The sequence below is a fragment of the Marmota marmota genome, unplaced genomic scaffold (genome assembly GCF_001458135.2).
Source record: "Marmota marmota marmota unplaced genomic scaffold, marMar, whole genome shotgun sequence".
Lineage (NCBI taxonomy): Eukaryota > Metazoa > Chordata > Mammalia > Rodentia > Sciuridae > Marmota > Marmota marmota.
Genome location: NW_025999961.1, coordinates 9,407,735 through 9,423,138, shown reverse-complemented (window position 1 = coordinate 9,423,138; position 15,404 = coordinate 9,407,735). Strand labels below are relative to the sequence as shown.

General features: G+C 33.3%; 2 non-coding genes across 2 annotated transcripts; both read left to right on the top strand.

The window, feature by feature from the left end:
* Positions 1 to 1,886: 1,886 nt before the first annotated feature.
* LOC125616759 lies at positions 1,887 to 2,100 on the top strand. The gene has a single exon (XR_007347502.1). It is a non-coding gene; the product is annotated as a small nucleolar RNA U3 (small nucleolar RNA).
* Positions 2,101 to 8,128: 6,028 nt separating this feature from the next.
* Positions 8,129 to 8,234, top strand: LOC125616753. The gene has a single exon (XR_007347498.1). It is a non-coding gene; the product is annotated as a U6 spliceosomal RNA (small nuclear RNA).
* The last annotated feature ends 7,170 nt before the right edge of the window (positions 8,235 to 15,404 follow it).

Below are 15,404 nucleotides of genomic sequence, written 5' to 3'. Positions count from 1 at the left end.
GTATATATTTCATATATATGTATATATATTCATACATGTATTTAGTATATATTTTAAGAAAAAATGGTATAGGCAGTAATAAATGAAAAAAATATTTTAAAATAATAGAGGTATACTGGCTCAATCTAATATTCATCACAACTTCTGGAAGGGGCATTTTCTGATGAAAAGTTCAGGACAATAAGTGACCAATCAAATATATTCAGAATCTCCTTGCTGTTTTGAAAAATTTTCCCACCTTTTAGACTGTGTGTCCACACAATGAGATTTAATTTTAATTTTTATTTTTTGTTCATTCTTTTTAGATATACATGGCCCTAGAATATATTTTGACATATTAAACATACATGGAGTATAACATTCTAATTAGGATTTCATTCTTGTGGTTTTACATGTTGTGAAGTTTTACTAGTCATATATCAATATATGAACATAGGAATGTTATGTCCAATTCTTTCTACTGTCTTTCCTCTTCCAATATCCCATTTCTTCCCTTCATTCCCCTTTGTCTAATCCAATGAACATCTATTCTACCCCCTCTTCCTTATCATATGTTATCATCCACATATCAGAGATAACGTTTGGCTTTTGGTTTTTTTGGACTGGCTTATTTCTCTTAGAATAGTATTCTCCAGTTGTTTCTGTTTACCATCAAATACCATAATTTCATTCTTCTTTTTGGCTGAGTAACATTCTATCACACAATGAGATATGAATAAGCCTAATAGTAACCATTTTCCAAAAGGAATGGTTTATAAAAAGAACTATTAGAAGGCAACAAGACATTTGTGAAATTAATAAGAATTGCCAGGGTAGAAAAATTGAAACCATAGAAAATTTTCTAGAGCATATTTTTATAATTTTGAGTATTCATTTATAACACACGCAAAAAATCATAATATAGTGATCAATAATAAAGTGATAAAATAACATGGAGTCATAGACAATGTAATTGTTATAGTTAGTAAAAGACAATTTAAAATATGGAAGTAAACAATGCATAGGATTGTATACATCAAAATAGAAGTAGAGTACACATTAACAAAACAAAATGAAATTAATATATATTTGGTGGACATAACCACAAACTTGAAATAGTAAAACAAAGGTTCAAAACAATTGATGACTAATCAAAAGAAAATATTCAAATAGAAAATGATGAAAATTTAAACAGAACAAAAATTTGGAAACATGAAACATAATAAAAAAGAGAGATAGCCTACTTGGGATTGGATTTCCTTTGGAAAAGAGAAGAAAGAAAAAAAGCAATATTTGGAGAAATAATAATCAAAGGAGTTCCATGTTGCTGTTGAAAATTTGATAAGCTCATTATACACCAAAAACAAATTAAATTTTTCTTAGAAACAGCAAGAATTTTATGATACTGTTGAAAATTAAAGATAATGAAATCAGAAGCATGTATTAGTGCATGCCCATAATCCCAGTGACTTGGGAGGCTATGGTAGGAGAATGGCAAATTGGAGGTCATCCTCATCAATTTAACTATACCTTGTCTCAAAATTTTTTAAAAAATTAAATTAAATTAAAAGGACTGGAGGTTAAGCTCAATGGTAAAGCGACCCAGGGCTCAGTCCCTAAAAACATAAAATAAATTAATAAACAAGCAGATAAAGATAATGGGAAAATTAAATAGTGGCTAGAGAAGAATGTAAGAGTCATTGATTTTTAACACAAATCATGAAAAACAGGAAAAAATAGGGTGGGAAGGGGCAGAATTGTATGTCAGGAAAAGATAGCTTCAAAAATTAAGGAAAGGTTTCTAGGTGAGCAAAGGTGGAAGACATCATGCCAGTGTTCTTGCATTACAAGAAATATTAAACCATGTTTTTCAAGTAATAGAAAACATCATCAAAAGCCTACCAACAAATACTATACGTTCAGGGATAATTTCTATAGTTTGTTATTATAGAAGTTTCTCTGATCCTGCAGAATACCAAAAGCAACAAGAGGAGTGTAGCATTCCCTTCTGAGTGTGAAGCTGACTTACAGTGCTCCTTTGCTGAAACTGCCTATTGCCATTGATGATCATTCTTCACTCCTCTTTGGAGAGCAAAAGGAAAGGAACTCAGTCTGAGTGGTTTCTGTTTAAAAAAAAAAAGCCTACCAACAAACAAAAGCCCAGGACTAGACAGATTCTCAGCCAAGTTCTACAAGATTTTCAAAGAAAAATTAACACTAATACTCCTCAAAGTAGTTAATGAAATAGAAAAGAAGGGAACCCTTCCAAACTCATTCTCTGAGACTAATATCACCCTGATACCAAAACCAGACAAAGACACATCAAGAAGAAGAAAAAAAAAAAACTTGAGGGCAATATCACTGATGAATATACATGCAAAAATTCTCAGTAAATTTCTGGCAGATCACATACAAAAACACATTAAAAAGATAGTGAACCATGATCAAGTGGGGTTCATCTCAGGGAGCAGGGTTTGTTCAACATACAGAAGTTAATAAATGTAACTTATCATATTAAAAACACCTAAAACCAAGAATCATATGATCATCTCAATAGATACAGAAATAGCATTTGACAAAATACAGCACATCTTCATTTCAAAACATCAGAAAAACTAGGGATAATAGGAACATATCCCAAATCGTAAAAGCTATGTATGTTAAACCCAAGGCCAGAATTACTCTAAATGGAGAAAATTTGAAAGCATTCACTCTAAAAACTGGAACAAGTGTCAAGGATGTCCTTCCTCTTTCACCACTCCTATTTAACATCATTTTTGAAACTCTAGCCAGAGCAACTAGAAAAAGAAATTAAAGAAATACAAATAGGTAAAGAAGAACTCAAACTATCACTATTTGATGAGGACACGATTCTATATCTAGAAGATCCAAAAAAATTCCACCAGATATCTTTTAGAACTAATAAATGAATTCAGCAAAGTAGCAGGATATTATATATATATACACACACACACCTAGGAATATATATATTATATACCTAGGAATCAATCTAACAAAAGATATGAAAGACCTCTACAATGAAACTACAGGACCCTAAAGAAAGAAATTAAAAAAAAAAAAATACCAGAAGATGGAAAGATCTCCCATGCTCCTGTATAGGCAGTATTAATATTGTCAAAATGGCCATACTACCAACAGCATTATACATATTTAATGCAATTCCTATAAAATCCCAATGACATTCTCCATAGAAATAGAAAGGACAATCATAGAATTCATTTGGAAGAATAAGAGACCCAGAATAGACAAAGTAATCCCTAGTAAGGAAAGTGAAGCAGGAGGCATCACAATACCAGATCGTAAACTATACTAGCCATAATAGTGGGAGCATTTGGATTGAGGTTATTTGTTAATGTTAGTCCTAATTGATCTAGGACATCTCGTCCCCATAAATTTACGGGAAGATGATCCAATACATATGGCTGTATAGTTCCTTTACATCCTTCAGGATCCTTCCAATCTAATACCATTGTACTTCTATGAGGATTAATCGCCACTCCTAGGCCTCGAAGAGTTTGAGTGGCTTGTTGTAATGGCCAATGTTTTGGCCATTCTTGACGAGATATGATGCTAAGGTCAGCACCTGTATCAAGTAGCCTGCCGCAGTCTGGCTGGGCACAAAATCACAAGCCACCACACACCTTGTAGATTCAAACAGCAACTCTTTATTCCCGAACTCACACCGGCACTCTACACACGTTCTGGGCCAAATCCACGTTCTGGTCAAAATCCACCAGGCTCTGAATCCCGCGAGAACTCAACGAGAACTCAACCGGAACTCAAGGAGCGGGCACGCCTGAGGCAGCAGTATAAGCCCTATTCCCAGCAGGGTACACCTTAAACCTGGAACAGCCCTAAACCCAAGGAGAGCCCTAAACCCTGATCCGCCCTAAACCCAGATCCGCCCTGGTCCTTGAGCAAGGTCAACTTACATGCGGTGTCACTGCAAATGACCTGGGTCCAATATGGAGAGTCCTTCCTCTAAGCAACATTGGGTAGGCTGACAAAGAAATTGCCATATGTCATTCCTACTTGGCAATGGCTCTCAGCAGTAGCCCATTAAATTCATGTCCTTGAATATTTAGTTTTAGCATTGGGCAAGAATCTAAATTTAAAGACAGCATAGCCCAATCAACACCCGTGGAGCCTAATCCTCTGGAACCTCTTTCTACAGTATGACTGGAAAATTTATCATGCAGGCTGGGTATTATTAATAACTGTCTAATCTATCTCCTGGTGAAATTACTGATATACCTTTTGGAGAACTAGCTATAATTTTTATTTCACCTTCATAATTGGGATCAATTACCCCAGGACTTATCATAAGTCCTTTTAGTGTAGAAGAACTGCATCCCAATAATAAGCCTACTGTTCCTTGGGGAAGAGGTCCTTTTACTCCTGTGGGAATTATTTGAACTCCCACCTCTGGAGTTAGTACTGCTCTGGCGGAGGCGCAGATGTCCAACTCTGCACTCCCTCTGGTTTGTCTGATGAGGGATTTAATGGATAATGTGTCCTGGGCACTACCCTGATGGTGTTGCTGGGTTCCTCCATTGCCCTGTATATTTGCGGTTGTGGGCCCCGGAGCATTGGGCCCCCCTGTCCGTTTTTTGGCAATGGAGCCTGATGCCTTTCTCCATGATATCATGGGTAAACACCTGGTCCTTGTCCGTTTTTTGGTAATGGAGTACCCTCTATGGTGGTTTGAGAATGGCATTCATTAGCCCAATGTCTCCCTCTACAGCATCGTGGGCAAATACCCGGTATTCTATTCCTTTCATACCTAGTTTTGTTAAACCCTTTTCCTAAGGGGCAATTACTTTTAAAATGTCCTGTTTGTTCACAATTGTAGCATGCTTTTGGCCTGGCATCTAAAGCCTGTTGTACTGCAGCTGCCAAGACTTGCCCTTGTTCATTAATGTCTCTACATAATTTAATATATGTGTTTAAATCTTCATGTTTCCATGGTCTAATAACCTCTCTGAAGCAATGATTTGCTTGGTCATAAGCCAGTTGTTTTATTAATGGCATTGCTTGTTCTGTATCCCCAAAAACTCTGGCAGCTGTTTGAATAAGCCTATCTACAAATTCAGCATAAGGTTCATTAGCTCTCTGTATTACCTTAGATAATTGACCTTGTAAATCTCCATGTCCTTGTAAAATCTTCCATGCCCTAACTGCGTTTGCAGCAATTTGTGTATATATAGCAGGATCATATTCAATTTGTTGCCGTTGACCCTCATAAGGTCCTTTTCCTAACAACATATCTAGATTTCTTTGAAGGTAACCGGCTGCTGCATTTCGCCTAGCTGTCTCCGTGCAAAATTCCTCATTGGCAACCTTCCATAACAAATATTGTCCTCCCTTTAGCACAGATTTACACATGCTAGCCCAATCTGCTGGCGTCATGTCCAAGTTGGTAATGGATTTGACCATGCTTATAGTGAAGGGTGTTTGGGGACCATAGGTTGTTAAGGCCTCCTTTAACTGCTTCACTGTTTTGAAATCTAGAGCACAGTGAATTCGCTGCCCTCCTGCCTGCTCAAGTACAGGGCATGCTAATCTTTGAGGTCCTGTCTCAGGATTCCATCTATCAACTACGGGGCTTGAGGGCCACTGAGCTGTCTCTATAGATGGAGCTGTTGGTTGAATTACGCCCTCTGGTGATAGAACGGTGTTAGTAGCAGCCTCCTGTTGTAGCTTTTTCCCTAATAGCCCATTTTCCTTTAAATTTTCTTCCTCTGTCTGACTAGCTCGAGAGACCTTCTCTTTTGCTTGATCTAAAATGTCTTTCTCCATGGTCTGAACCTCTAACAATTTACTTAACACTCTTTTGGTTTGTTTTTTACTATTTTCTAATCTACTATAAAGATAACGCAACCCAATAAGATAACACAAAACAAAACCGAAACAGAATGAAACAAAAACGGAACAAAAAAATCGTTGTATCAATTTTCTCTTCCTCAGGGCCGAAAAATTTCAAACCTTGAGCCAACCATTTTTCCCAGTTTGCCTAAGAAAGTTCTAGGGATAGGCAGTTTGAAACAGAAACAAAATAAATCAAAACAAGAACACATTGTTTTTTGAAATGGTCACCATTCTCTCGCCTTCCCTCAGGGGCGAGCAATTTCACTTACCTCCGAGCTTCAGGCATTCCCCGTATGGGCCACCAAATGGTGCAGTCTGGCTGGGCACAAATCACGAGCCACTCAAGCAGGAACAAACTTTATTTCCAAAACTCCCACGAAAATGCCACATATGAGGCCTTCTCCCAGGACACACTACACGAACAGGAAATCCCTCCTCCGGAATTCCCTCCTACCACACTTCCCCATCCAATGGGAACTCTCCGGGAGTCCTGGTAGAGCTCCAAAGTAGCAGGCCTAGGCAGACAGCAGGGGTCTAATCTCCAATTGAATGCCCATCTTAACATAATCATTATCATCTCAATGGCTTGCTGGGGTCACCTTTCAACCCAAAATGCCATGCATCATTCCTACTTGGCTATGGCTCTCAGCAGAACAAAATCAAAATTGTATGATGACTAGAAATAGTAGACTGCACTTTTTCTTATGGTAAGAGAACAAATTTATGATAAACTAATTAGTTACAAATGTATTTTTTGTGACTTTTCGTGTATCTGTTAAATGCAATGATACCAAAACTGCCCAAGAAATATTAATAAAATGCCAAAAAAGTGAATACTCAAGAACCCAATTAATGAAGTAAAATAAATAAAAGATAGAATAGAAAAAAAATTTTTAAATTATAATACCCCAAAAAATAAATAAATGAAAACTTACATTGATCATACAAGAATCAAGAAAAACAGATAACAAATAACAATATAATAGTCCATAATAAAAATATATAAGTAATTATATTAAACCTTAAATGAATGAACACTTAAATGAAGTTAAGTTATGACACTGAATTAAACATAAAAGTAACTAAATATATCACACTCACAGAAAAAACAAGGTAAGGTCTATACATCTGAAGAAAATACATGAAAGATATTTAACATATGAATCACCTGGCATGGGTTTATAACAATAAGATGATGGAGTGTTTCACATAGTAAGCATTGCAAAAAGTAAGGAGATCTTTATTATAATCATTAAGTGCTTACTTTAACAAGAAGATGTAATAATTGAATTTTGTTTGCAGTAGAAAGTAACTACTGTAATACCCTTGGTCAAAGGATAGTTCTCCCGAGTAGGATGTTCATCCTCTTAGACTGAGGACACAGCTGCAGGAGGGATGCATATGAAGAGGTGAAGGAGGTAGGGGATATCTCCTGATCCAGTCAGATCAGTGGAATTTACCTGGTGGTCAATGAGATGACATATATTATAGCTTCATACAAAATAATAGAATTTTGTATGTACTTAATAATAACTTTTAATAACAGTGGAAAGAAATTTAGTGCATTGAATACATACATTAGAAGGAAATGAAATTCAAAAAAAATCAATGATCTAAGCTTCTAACTAAAGTATCAGGCAAAAGAACAGAAAATTAAACACAAAATATAAGAAAAGAGAGAAAAGAATAACAGCAAGATTTTTTTAAATGATATAGCATTGAAATAGAAAACATCTTCACTAGAGAATATCACTAATGCAAAATTTCAAGTGTAGAATTATTACTATAATGACAAAACTTTCCAGAACTGACTGAGAAAAAGAGAGAACATAAATTATCATTGTCATGAATAAAATAGAAAATTCAGTATAGATATTAAAGTCAATTAAAAAAGATTAAGGGATAATATAATACATTTCTCCCAAAACTTGAAAACTTAAATGAAATGTACCAATTAGTTAGTTGAAAATCACAATTTAAAAAAAAAAAATCTAAAAACATTCATACATACAAATAAAATTGAAATTTTTATTAAAGACTTTGCACCGTAAGTCAGAAAATGTCATTCATGGTTATTTCTATAATAATATTTATTAGTCCTAAAATCCTAAATTGACTGTTAATTCAAAAATGGAGATACTGAACTTCTGTGCTACTTTCATTGTTGCTGTTGAAAAATGAGCATTCAGTGACACTTGTTTCTGTGAAATCAATCTTACTTTGATTTTTGGTTTTCTATTAGTGTTGTGATTGTTCTTTTGTACTTTCTTTGAATTCACTTGTATTGAGATGGAAATGATACAGAAAAGGTTAGCATGGCTCTGCACAAAGGTGGTATAAAATTTTGTGAAGATTACTAGATTTTCCTTAAATTCTCAATTATTAATTATTATTTTTTATTACAGATATTTTCTTTCTACTTGTTTTCTTTTTTAAAAATCATGCCAGGGCTGTTGCTGTGGCTCAGTAGTAGAGTACTTGTGTGAGGTAAAGGATTTGATTCTCAGTACCACATTTGAAAAAATAAATAAAATAAAATTTCTATCAACAACTAAAAATATTTTTAATGCCAAATTTTTATGGTTTCCATTTTTTTTTTGCTAAAATTTTGTAGATTGACTTATACTTCATACTTTGTAGTAGGTCTGATTGTTTCATAGTATGTCTGATAATTTTAATAGCTAAAATTATTGTTAATGATTTTCTATTGTCTATTGCTTCCTATTCATGTTTCCCTGTGGTATTATTGTTCTCATAATCTTTTACTGGATGCTAGGCATTATGGTTTAGAGTTGTTTTTAGAAAAAAAAAATATATATATATATATATATAGATTTTTTATATCTTTCTTCAGTGAACAATTTAATTCTCTCAGGTATTTTCAAATCACTAACAATATATAATCATATTAATCTAGATTCTTAACGTAATATCATTTCTATGATTCATAACCATGTGAGATATGTTTTAATTCTTTCCCATGGTATGTTCCAAAGTATAGACATTACAGCCATGGATCATGGATCTTTTAGATTTCCATACCCTGCACTTTTGTTCCCTTATTATTTTGGCCTCTCATTTACTTCTTCTGGACTGTGAAATGTACCAAGAGCCACAATGGTCCCAAGGGGTAGGATCATGTCTCTGCTTTTAGGTTTTCTCACTCATCATTGCCTGGAGATTTCAAAGTTCTTCGATTGTAGCACCTCCAAAACAAAACACTTCCCTTCTTCACACTTTTCCCTCTATGCTTCAACATTTGGGGAGCTGTCCGATTATGGGCCTATTCTATACAAGCATTTAACTAGGGATATTCACTAAATGCCCACATGGTCACACTTCTGTACAAAAAATAAACCCTCAAAAGTTAAAAGAAAAGTCTGTGGAATCTGTTTTAACAAAACACTTTTTCACAAGTGCTTTCTTTGACTTTGAAGAATCATTCTCACTGATTTTCTTATTTTTCAATTGTGCATGAATGTAAATGTCTCTATGCTGTCTTCAGGAACAATAGTAAGTTTTCATTGTACACATGACAAAAAGTAAAAATTATAATTGAATATCATCTGGAAGAATTCTCAAATTTCATTGCCTAATCTATAAAATGGAAAGAGTATAACTAATACATAAGTTAGAGGATCATCACTTTTACATATATAAACATATTAAGAACTACAATTAGCATATAAGTAATAAAATAAATATTAGCATTATTGTTATTGTTCTCTGCTTTCTCCTTTCTGCATCTTATTACTTATTCTACATATTGTAAAATTGAATGTACAGGTTATTTCTTATGTGAGATAATCATTTATTTCCAAGGTAAAATTACTTCTTTCGTACCTAAAAGGGACACATTTTTATTTAAAACATATTTATAGCAAAGTCACCTTATATGTTTATAGATTATGAAGCAAAGCTAAAGAGACTTTTATGGTAAAATTCATGCCGTATTTTAACTTGCCATAGTCTTCTTCAGAATATTCACCAATATCATTTTTAAATGTGTGATTTAGCTCTACCCTGACACTTACAAGCACAGCTAGACATGCAATTTTCTGTCTCAGCATTTATAGTATGATTGTCTCCATTTTTTAGAATGCAGGCATAATAGCAATCTTTTGAATTTTTCATGTTTTTCTTCCTGGCCACTTTATACCAGAATTTCCTAATAAATGTCTATTGAAATAGTCGATGAGTGAATGAATGAAGCTTTAAAAGAGAAAAAAAAATGAATAATCAGGATGACACTGCAGTCACTAGCTAGAATTGTGTCTTATATATCTTAAAGAGACTTTGAAAAATTTCTCATCCAGACTTCTTTCAACTTTAATCTTTTGTACTTAAAAAAACTGAAGTCTAGGATCTAGGATTTTAATTTATTTAAAAATTACTAATTGAGGTTCTATTATAATATCCCCAAAGCTTTGTTGTTAAGTGCTTCTCTAATTAAATGTGAAGAATTTTTTTCTTCCCTTGAGGAGGGACTGGGAAATTGCAAATGAGAAGCTACTTTGTAACCTAACAAGACCTGTTTTTTATTTATTTTTTCATTATAGGTACAAATTGGTCACTGTCTTCAGACTCCACTCCTTCTGGTAGTTATCAGAAATAGCAGGAAGCAATTAGATGATATTTTTCCTATTTTACCTGAAGATCCCTTTAGTCAAACTTAAATGCTCATTCTATAAAAGTTTCTGTTTCTCAATTTTCCTAGTAATAGTATTCTGAATTGTTTTGCTACTAGACAACAACAGTTGTCAATTTACCTTCCTCTAGAAACATTTTCTTTATTTCTTCATAGCCTTCATTTAAGTTATATGCTCCATTTTTTCCACTTCTACCCATTGAATGAATGTTACAGGATCAAAGTCACATATTTCATGTTTTTTTGTGTTATTTTTGTTGTTGTTTTGTTTGTTTGTTTCTTAACAGCAACATTTTAATTTGAACAATTTCAGAATTGGCAGTTGGTGCATAACAAACTTGCCTGAAACTCCAATTAAAAAAATACTATGTATATGTGTGTGTATATATACATATATGTATATATACACATACTATATATATATACATATATATATAGTATTTTTTTAATTGGAGTTTCAGGCAAGTTTGTTGTAATTATATATACACACACACACACACACACATATATAGTATTTTTTTTTCCCTCACACAACTCTACAGATAAAATGGGAAGTTTTCTATCTCACTTCATGTGAAGAATCCAGGAGTTCCAACTGGAACCATTTGAGACCTGCCTAGCCACCAATACCAAATAAAAGTGAGCCCAGGAAAAATCATTAGAACCACATCCCAAGGTTATCTGACAACCTCAAGAAGAACTGAGCGAGAAGGAGAAAAGAATGCATCTGATCTACCAGATGACGAGAAATCTTTAGACGTTATTTTAAAGTTCTAATATTTAGAATGATTTGTCACACAGGAATAGGTAACTAATTCATCCTTTAAATTATAACATTTTGAAAGGATTTTCTTCTTCAAAAAATCCCTGAATTTTAAGGCTAAAACATGAGGTAAACAAAAACAAAAGCAAGGAGAAAATAGGCCTTTAATGAATATTTAGTAGGTGAATGTGTTGAACAAATCAGTGGACTCAAAAGGTTTTAGGGCAAAGAATGAAAGCATAAATTAGTATTCATTACCTGATAAAATAAATTCAAAAATTCACTAGCTGTGTTACTGTTAAAAGGCATTTTGATAAAATGCAAATCCAAACAAAGGTTAAAGTTTTTAATAAAATATCAATAAATATATTATTTCTCAACTTAGTAATAATATACTTAACATGTGAACATATGTCTTCCAAGGTTTTTTTGTAGGCATTTAAACTGTTTCAGTAAAAGCAAAGTTTTTATGAGGTTATAAATGTAAGAAAATCAAATGGAGACAGAAGCAAGGTGCAGAGGCAAGTGGCAGAAGAGCAGAATGATAGAAAGGCAGAAAAGCCCTTGTCCAAGCTGCCAGCCTTATTTATATCAATAGGTTACATCAGGTCAGTGGCATCAGCAGTACATTATGGTTCACTGTGTCATTAGACAGGTTACAGAGTTAGCAATATTATGCAGCTTCTTTCTCAGTCACATACTGTAGTTGGAATGTGCAATGTGAGGAGGTTTGTGGAGCTCTCAAGAAAGTCCATGTTTGAAGTTGCTGTCATGTGGACAGGTTCAGGCTCAGCAGAGCTTGGTGAAACACTGTGGTTGTCTAACAGGAGAGTTCCTTTATTCCCAGGAAACTGAGCGCCTGAGATCAAAATTGAGGCTGCTAAGACTCTAGCCCAGAGCCTCCTCATGCAGTGCATTGCCACAACAGCTAGGCTTTGCACATGTATTAGTAATCTTACTAGTTCATGGGAGAAATTGCAAAATATTACAAGTATAGAAAACATGGTGCCTGTTACCCTCCAGGAGTTTGCTCATCAGAGGAACACTGTCCTATATATTTCCACAGCCAGAATCCTTACATAAAAACACTAGAAATTATTTTTTAGGAAATTAAGCAAATATTAATCTGGGCTGTGATTTTGTAAAAAAAAAAAAAAAAAAAAAAAACACAAAAAAACCACACATATAATTCCCAAGCATAGTAGTGATGTAAGAGACTAATATATATTTTATGACCAGGTTTACCTTCAATACCTAAGATTCTGTCTGACACAGTAAATACCTGACACTTTTTTAACTTAAACTATAAATTAGTTGTAGGAAATAAAAAAAAAAGAAAAGAAAAGAAAGATAACAAAGTTCTTACTTTTCTTCCTTTCTAGGAGATGCCTGAATATATAGAGTTATTTAAACTGAGTGTTTCCAAGTATTTGTGGGACCATTTGTGACCTGCCTGGCCATCAATATCAAATAAAAGTGAGTCCAGACAAAATCAGCTTTTTCACACACCACTGTTAAGCAGCTTTTTAATTTTTGTCAAATTTCAAACTTTGCTTTCTGAGACAACCTGAAAAGATGTCCTCTGTGGTCTTCCTGACTCACCCATATCTGTCTTCTCATGAATGCACGTGTGCACAAACAACACTGATATATCAGGTAAGTTGGTAAGTTTCTAGGATGACATAGAATAAAACATAAAGGCAAAGATGTAAGCCCAAAGTATAATATATTTTATTGACTCAAGAAAGACACTTTATAAATGTCAAATACATTCTACAATTGTCTATCTTTTAAGGGCACTTACATAGAATGCATTAGTTATTATTTACAATATAGGTCTAATAATAGTCTCAGTTGAATTTTCAATTTCATGATCATTTTGAAAATTTCCATAGTTGTAATTGGAAAGCTATAATTTCTATTTCTTTTTTATCTGTATAATTTAACACAATATTTAAAATTCTTAAACTTTAATAAAAATTAAAATAGATTTACTAATGCATACAGTATGCATTTTTTGATTAAGGTTATATTGGAACGTTTCCCAAGAAAGGATTAAACTGTCCTTAGATTATTATTAATACACACATGCTGAGCAAAGCTATCTGACTGGAATTTGATGAGCGTTATGCATCCAATTTTGAACAAGTCAACTCAAATTCCACCACAATTAATCCTTTTAAGTTACCCTGCAGAATGTTTTATTCATGAAGTCATACAGCATAGTATTAGCTCACAATAATTTAAAGAATATTTATAAGAATCTGGAAAATTTACAAAAATTATAAAGTCTTGCAAATTTTATGTTTCTGCATGCAAAATAATAATGAGATTATCAGTAAAGCAAACCGTGAAAGCCAAATGCTGTATTTGTTTCTTAAAAAAACAAATGATTATCATTCATCAAAACATAACTTCAGAACACTCTTTAATTGATTGATGAGATTCATTTATAAACAGGATATCACTATCTTTATAATGTTTCCATCTATCAGGCAAGTTTGGCTTATGTAATGCAGATCACCTTGAAAAGTGACACTGGATGTTCAACTGGCCAGAATTATCTATTGCAGCAAAATTCTTCTTTTCACTAACACTTATTAAGAGCTTATTTACATGAGGCCTTTTGTTCTTGGTGTTACAAAAATACTTAATGCAAATAATAGAAAGTTCTAGTGGTTGTTGCCTTCCTCTACACAGCCATAGAAGATAATTAATATTTTAGTAAGACTGAGTTACACCGTAAAGCAAAGGATAAAAGCATTTTTATCTCTGTTTTCCTTCTTATAAAATAATATATGCTTATTAGGGAAGAAGAGACAGGAAGTGCACAAATGTATAAAGAATAAAATCAACTATAATTCTGTCACCCAGCAGCAGCTGTAGTTAATGTATTTTCATGATTTTTTCTGTCTATGCTTAAATTTGAGATACCAGTAAATATTATATCATAAACATATTGTATTAATTGATATTCATAATAAAACTTAATGTTTAAAGTTTTTCTAGAAGTGGATATATAGCATAAAATGCATAAAACTGTAAACATGGAAGTTATATTTATTCTGTGGAGCCAGTTTTAAGGGTACGGCTTCTGGCGCTCTCTCCACCAGCTGTTTGAGAACTTGGATTAACAGTTCTATCTCTCTTTATCTCTGTTTTCTTTTCTATAAAATGGAAGTAAAATAATTTCTATTTCATGGATTGTTAGAAAGATTAATCTTGCCATATTGTGTAAAACTCTTGAAACAAATGCCACCACATCAGATTTAAGTATTTTTTTTTTTGGGGGGGGTGTCCTAACATGCTTCTAATGGCTTTCTAGAAATAGTGGACATTCCCTTCAGAAGTAAGCACATTAGTATTGATGTTGTCCATACACACACACACACACAGTATTGAGTGTGTTCATATGTGTGGGTATACTAAGTTAAAATGTTGAAATTCAAAAATACCTTAATTATAATTTTATTGATGTCATAAAAATATCCTGAAAAGAGAAAGAAACTGGAAAAGATAACTGAACATGAGATTGCTGTGGCTGGAATGACCTCACCAAATCTCATGTTGAAATTTCATCCCTACTCTGAGCTTACTGTGAGATATTAAGAACACAGAAACAATCTGGCTATAGTACTTGCAAGCAGGACCTTTGGGAGGTAATTAAGATTAAATGATCTTTCTTCTAGTAAAAGAAGGGAAAGAAAGAAGAAATACTGGGGAATGAATTGGAGCAAATTACATTCCGTGCTTGTATATGCTTGTATAATTCTCTCTCTCTCTCTCTCTCTCTCTCTCTCTCTCTCTATATATATATATATATATATATATATATATATATATATACACACGCACACATATACATATATATGTAGGTACATGTTCTCAAACTTTTTAAAATTTTATCTCTGTACTTAGCTAAAACTTGGAGATTAATAATGGTAAAGAGTTCTAGAATGAATGACTATTTTTAGGCAACCTGGATATCACTATGAAATTATTTTTCTGCTTTAGTCATATAAAGTGCAATCAAATTTTGTATATACCTTGATCTGTGCATATTGCCTTCAACAAATTATAGTAGAGAAATATTTTAATAGTACACAAATGTTATTTCTAAAGGAT